Genomic DNA, 6,000 nt, shown 5'->3' with positions numbered 1-6,000 from the left:
ACTTAAAGGACGCGCTCTACGACTTCTCTTTGGCGTAGCCGAATCGCCAGCATCGCCATTCTTGCACTTTGGGGTCACCATCAGGTAAAACCGGGGCGAGCGGAACACAAGCGCCGGGACACCTCGACACCTCCACGGTGATCTGATGACCCACCCAGCGGGCTACGAAGACGGACGCCTAACGGGCGGTGGAAACGTGTGCGGCGTGATGACGCCGGTTGACGTCGCGGGAGGATGGCGGGGGGCTCGCGAGATTTCATCATGCCACTCCCCGCGGCGCCGCCCAACTTAAAACTTATGAAATGTTTATTTCTGGAATTTTCCATGTAATACTTTCAGCCCCTGGCTGGCCTTGGTAAGGGAGGCCGGCTCCACGCACACAAGTATTTGTGGGGGTTCACGCGCGTTTCACGCCCACAGCAGTCAGCAGCTGCGCGTGGTAGGACCACGTACCTCGTGCCCGTGCAGCTCAACATCATTTTCTGGGCCGAAGCTGCCTTGCTCCACACAGACCGCGCTTATTCCCGTCGGGGCAGGGTCGTGGAAGGAATTGCGGCCCCCACCCCCGAATCACATGTTGGCGTCTGAATCCCCAGTGCCTCAGAAAGGGACTATCTGGAGATAGACTTTAAAGAGGTACTTAGGTTAAAATGAGGCCAGTGGGCTGGGCCTGATCCAGCCCGATTGGTGTCCTCACAGAAGCGGAGACAAAGACACAGACACACTCGGAGGGAAGACCGTGAGAAGACGTAGAGAGAAGCTGCCCATCTGCAACCGAGGATGGAGGCCACAGAAGGAACCAGCCCTGCCAACGCCTTGATCTTGGACCTCTAGCCTCCAGAACTGTGAGATAATAAATACCCGTTGTTTACGCCACCCTGTCTGTGGTACTTTGTCGCTGTCCCCTGAGCAAACTAATCATAGGCAGCAAATATTCCACAGAATACAAATACCACAGTATTTTTAGCCATTCCCCTAGTGGTGGACATTTAGATGAAAATTAAGCACAAATACACATCTTTGCACATGGCTCCTTGTCACGCGTGTGGGAGTATCTCTAGGGTAATATCTAGAAATGAAATTGCTGTTACAGGGGAGGCACATTTTCAAATTTTTAAGATGCTGCCAAATTGCTCTCCAAAGCATCTGCATCAATTTTCACTTTCAACAATAGTGAATGAGAAGACCGGTTTTCCCACACGCTAGCCAACATTTAATATTCTCAAACCTAAAAAATTGTGCCAATATGATTGGCAAAAAACAAAATTAAAAAATCTTATTGTTGTTTTAATTGCACTTTCCTAATTATATAAGAAATTGAATATTTTTTCATACATGCATTGCCATTCTTATTTTCTCATCTATAAATTCTCAGTTCATATCCTTTGCCTGTTTTCCTTTGGATTAGATGAATTTTCCACCTGATTTGTGGTAATTATATGCATTCTAGATAATAATCCTCTGTGTTAGCTGTTTTGGAAATACCTTCTCCCTGGCTGTCACTTGTCTTTTAATCTTGTTCATGGTGTTATTTTGACAAAAGTTTTTAATTAGGTGTAATCAGAGGTACCCTTATTTATAGTTTTTCTTTATTGTGTCATCTTTTAAAAAAAAAACACCTTTTCTCTCCAAAATTCATAAAGATATTCTCTTATATTTTCTTCTAATAGTTTTAGAGTATTTCTCCCCATTTAGATCTTCAGTACAGCTTTATTTCTGTGATGGGAATAGGTAGGAATTTTATTTTCTTTCCCATTTGAGAGTCAGTTGTCCGTCCATTGAAATATCAAATACTTACTCTAACCATCTTTTAAAAAAATCAGAAAGCACCTACAGACCATCTCATTTTAAGTAGTGTAATTTCTTGATAACTCCTCCAAAATTGGAGCATTAGGAGAAAAATGTCCCCCTAGGTAAGTAGATAAACTGACCTCAATGGGTACTGGCATATGAGCCAAGCAAATACTAGAGGTTACCTGCCAAAAATGAATTTGCTATTGGAAGAGTTGATGGTAAGCCTTCTTCCTGAGTCATTGGACAGCAGGGCCAGGTGTCCTTCCAGGACGACTCTGAGTTTGTAATGATTAAACCCTCAGTGGTACCTAGAAGGCCTGTCCTTCCATTGTCCCTAGTGAGGGGATGTGCCTCCTGCCCACCAGAGCAGTGACCCCTGCGTGGAAATCTCTGGAATGACACACTGAAGCGTCTACAGTGTTATCTCTGGAGGATAGTGGATGGGTGTTTGTGGGGAGGCTAATATTTCACTGAATTCCTTTTTTAACCATAACCATATATTACTGATTCAAAATAATTATTTCTTTTTAAAGCCAAAAAAAGTGGAGTATGTCACTAAGACATACTCAGTAAAACCAGTAGAAAACATCTCTGTGCTATTCTGCTTATAAAGAAATAAACTGATAAGAAATTGGGGGGGGAGGGGTAGTAATCAAATAGAAATTACCCTTCACCTTAATTATTTGAATACTTTAGACCATTGGTTTTCAAATATTTCTTAGCCACAAAACACATCATTCAAATGAGGCCTTTCTCAGAAGACCAACAAATAAAACAGATGAAATGAGTACTAGTCTTGTTTAAAATAGCCCCACTGGGGCCTTTGAAGGGGCTCTGTAAGACCCCCAGGGTTCCTTCGAGTACACTGAAGACTTTCCCTTAAAGCCAATGTATTTGAGAATTAGAGATACGTATAATCCTTTCTTTCACTTTATTCACGCAGTAATTCTATTCCCTCTCTGAAATTCATAGCGTTGTGTATTCATTCTGTAAACATTTCTTGAGCACACCTGCTGTTTTCCAGGCCCTGGGATAGGCACTGAGAAGGAGGAGGAGACCTGGAAATGGTGAGGTCCGAGCAAAATTTCGAAGTGTGAGTAGGAGACAGCTGAAAGTCAGGGAGCACATTCCAGGCCCAGGAGACTGCAGGGGACGCAGGGAGGAAGGAGGCTGGCAGATTGGGGGATGGTGGGGGGGGGGATGGCGAGGTGCGCGGGGCATCTGTTGGCGGCACCGAACAGGTGCTGAAACCAGAGATGAAGAGAGGGATGGGCTAGTACATGCCCGCTGGACCTTTCTAAGTTTGGACTTGGGAGGCCACAAGGAAGCGATGGAAGATTTTTCAGCAGGAGATTGACACAGTCACATTTGTGCTTAGGAAGGATCACCCTGGCCAAAGTGGGCATGGAGAGGGGACATTGTTAAGGCAGGGAGACTGGGTAGGAGACCGTTGCAGACATTCAAGAAAGAGACAATAGTGGACTGACCTATGCTGGGCCATAGCAATAAAACAGAAGGGGGTCGACTAAGACAGAATGAACCGGATGCGGGTCAGAGGAGGAAAAGGAAATTCCTGGAGTTTGGGTTTGTGTAGCTGAATGCGGTTGGATTATTGGTGCTACTCAACATGTCAGGAAAGATGGAAGAAAGGGTTTGGGGCAGTAGATGATGAATCCCACTTGGGGGCAGCTTCTGTTTGAAGTACCTATGAGACATTAAAGTGGAGATGTCCAGCAGGCAACTGGATATCCACCCAGGCCTGGAGAGAGATTTGAGATAGAGGTAACAATTCGGGAGCCATCCTCAGCGAGATGATAATGGTAGTTAAAATTCCTGAGAGAATGGGAACCGTGTGGAGAAGAGAGGCCCAAGAAGGCAGGGGAACGGTGCCCCATGAAGCGGACAGAGATGGCTCAGCAGAGAAGAGAGAGTGGGAATCAGAGACTAAGGGAGAGAGTGCTCCCCGTAGCATGGTCAAAGCGATTCTCTTTTATTACCCACCACTGACTCAAAACCATGGTTCACTTTAGTTTGCCCACTATTTGAACCATGATTTCCTTGTACCTTTCTGAGTTTCCCTACACTTCTCTCTCTTTTGTTGTATTGCTGTTGTGTTGAGAGAAGAAACATTTTGTTTTCACCACGTCACAAACGTTTCCCGCTTCTTACTCCTTCCGTCTAATGCACGGAATGCCTCCCACTTTTCTCCTTACAGGGAGAGATTTCTTAGAGGCCCCCCACTTCCTGTTTTAACTTGGACCCGGGGAAGGGGTATTAGAGGTAAAGAACACAGACATTTTGATCACTGCAAAAGGAGAGCCTTGCTGTAGGGAAACCAATGTGCCTGTATCATTAGTCTTTCTGAATTTAGTTAGCGTGGCTTTGTCATGGAGAAGCTGATGACCTCTGGATATTTACAGATAATTCAGGCTCTGGGGCTCAGAGATTAAGTATCAGACCCTGAGGGTGGTCACTCAGCCACCCCAGGAGTCTCACCACAACCAGCCAAAGCACTTCAATGCATCTTTGGTGGATCCTGTGTTGTGTTGCCAAGACATCCAAAGAACTTAGGCACTCAGCCCCTTGCCTCAATTTAAGACATCTCTGGAGGACCAGCCCATCTTCAGAGTTCCCCATGAGATGAGATGAGGCCTCTTTTGCAGCTGCTTTGAACTTCAACTTCTTTGTGTGTCCAGTCTTTCCTTCGCTCCCTTACAGGTGTTGTTCCCAAAAGCACACCCCAATAAATATCTGCCTCAAAGTCTGAGTTTCCTGAAGAATCCTACCCACAACCCTGCTTTTCTCTTACCTATAAACAAACAAACAAAACAATATAAATAAGCAATATAATATAAACAACAGCTATAGGCAAACAAAAGAGTTAATTCCTTACAGGGGATATTTATTGGGTTGCTGTGAAGGTGGCTGTTCATCACATAGTGATCCTCACCACCACCGTCTTTTAAGGTCAAGCCAGCTACCATCCTCCTGAACCCAGCCAATAGCACTCTGGCTGCCCAAAGGGGCATTTCTATCCCGAAGAACTGACCCCTGTACTGAAGAAATGAGCCACAGGCTCTGGTTGCCTGAACTGCTCGGAAAAATCACTAACTTATTTGAAACCTCATAAAAAAAATGTATTCCTAAAATCCTAACACTAGACAGTTTTAGAATTAATAAATGTGTATTAAAATTACAAGCCTATTCCACTCCCAACCTGAAGGAAAGAATTCTAGGAACATGAAAACAAAAAGGAGGAATGCCTGCTTCCTAGGGTAAGTCACTTCATATTTAAATCATTTACTTATGCAACAGCCTTTCTGGACTGATTAAGGGAACTGCCAGTTACAATTACCAACGTTTCTTCAGGTGAGGGAGAAGCACAGGCTTTCCTCTGGCTTCCTGTGGGAGAGCCTGGGTTGGAACTTCGTGTCCTGATGGCCAGACTGTGCCCCTCTTGCCAGTCTCTGGCAAGACTCAGTGCTCAAAGAAGAACACTTCTCATCCCAAACCAACGGTAGAGGGAAGAAAACCACCACCATGGGATCCTCTTCTCCCTACGGGGCTACCGAGCTTGCCAGGAATCAAAGCACAGTATTTTCTTCACTACCCATCTTTAAATTCTAAGTCTTCCAATGCCCAGCTCAAAACCCACGTCTGCTGTGAAGCCTTATCTGACTATCCCAACTGAACATGGTTTTCCTTCCACTAAGTCCTGGCTGGCACCTCCTGGCCTCCCCGCCTCATTGGCGCTGTCTTCGCTCCTGGTAATGTCAGTGAGCTTTCTGAGTGGACTGTAGCAGTTACTGATTTGATAATTCATTCTCTCTTCTTCTGAGGTTCACGGCAATTAGTTCAGGGGTGAGCCTGTGATCCCAGCAGGACTGTTCAGTGTTTGTTCTGAGTGATTGAAAGTACACATTGGAAGAGAGATGCTCCTGTCTTCTCCTGCCTCACGAGCTATAAGGAAATTGTAAGCCTGGAATTTCTCAAGGCCATCCTCCCTGGACGTCTGCAGAAAGCCCATGTTGAGAGATGGAAAGCCCTGCTGACATCACTGGAACCCCTAGATCCAGCTACGCCTGAAGCTCTTACTTGAAACTTACCGTTATGTGAGCGAATACATTCCCTTTTTTGCTTAAGTGAATTTGAATTGGCCTTTATTATCTACAGCTTAAGTGACTAACACGCTCACGCAGAGCTCCT

Source organism: Miniopterus natalensis, chromosome 1, assembly GCF_054644295.1.
Source record: "Miniopterus natalensis isolate mMinNat1 chromosome 1, mMinNat1.hap1, whole genome shotgun sequence".
NCBI lineage: Eukaryota > Metazoa > Chordata > Mammalia > Chiroptera > Miniopteridae > Miniopterus > Miniopterus natalensis.
Note: the sequence above shows the minus strand (reverse complement) of the source record.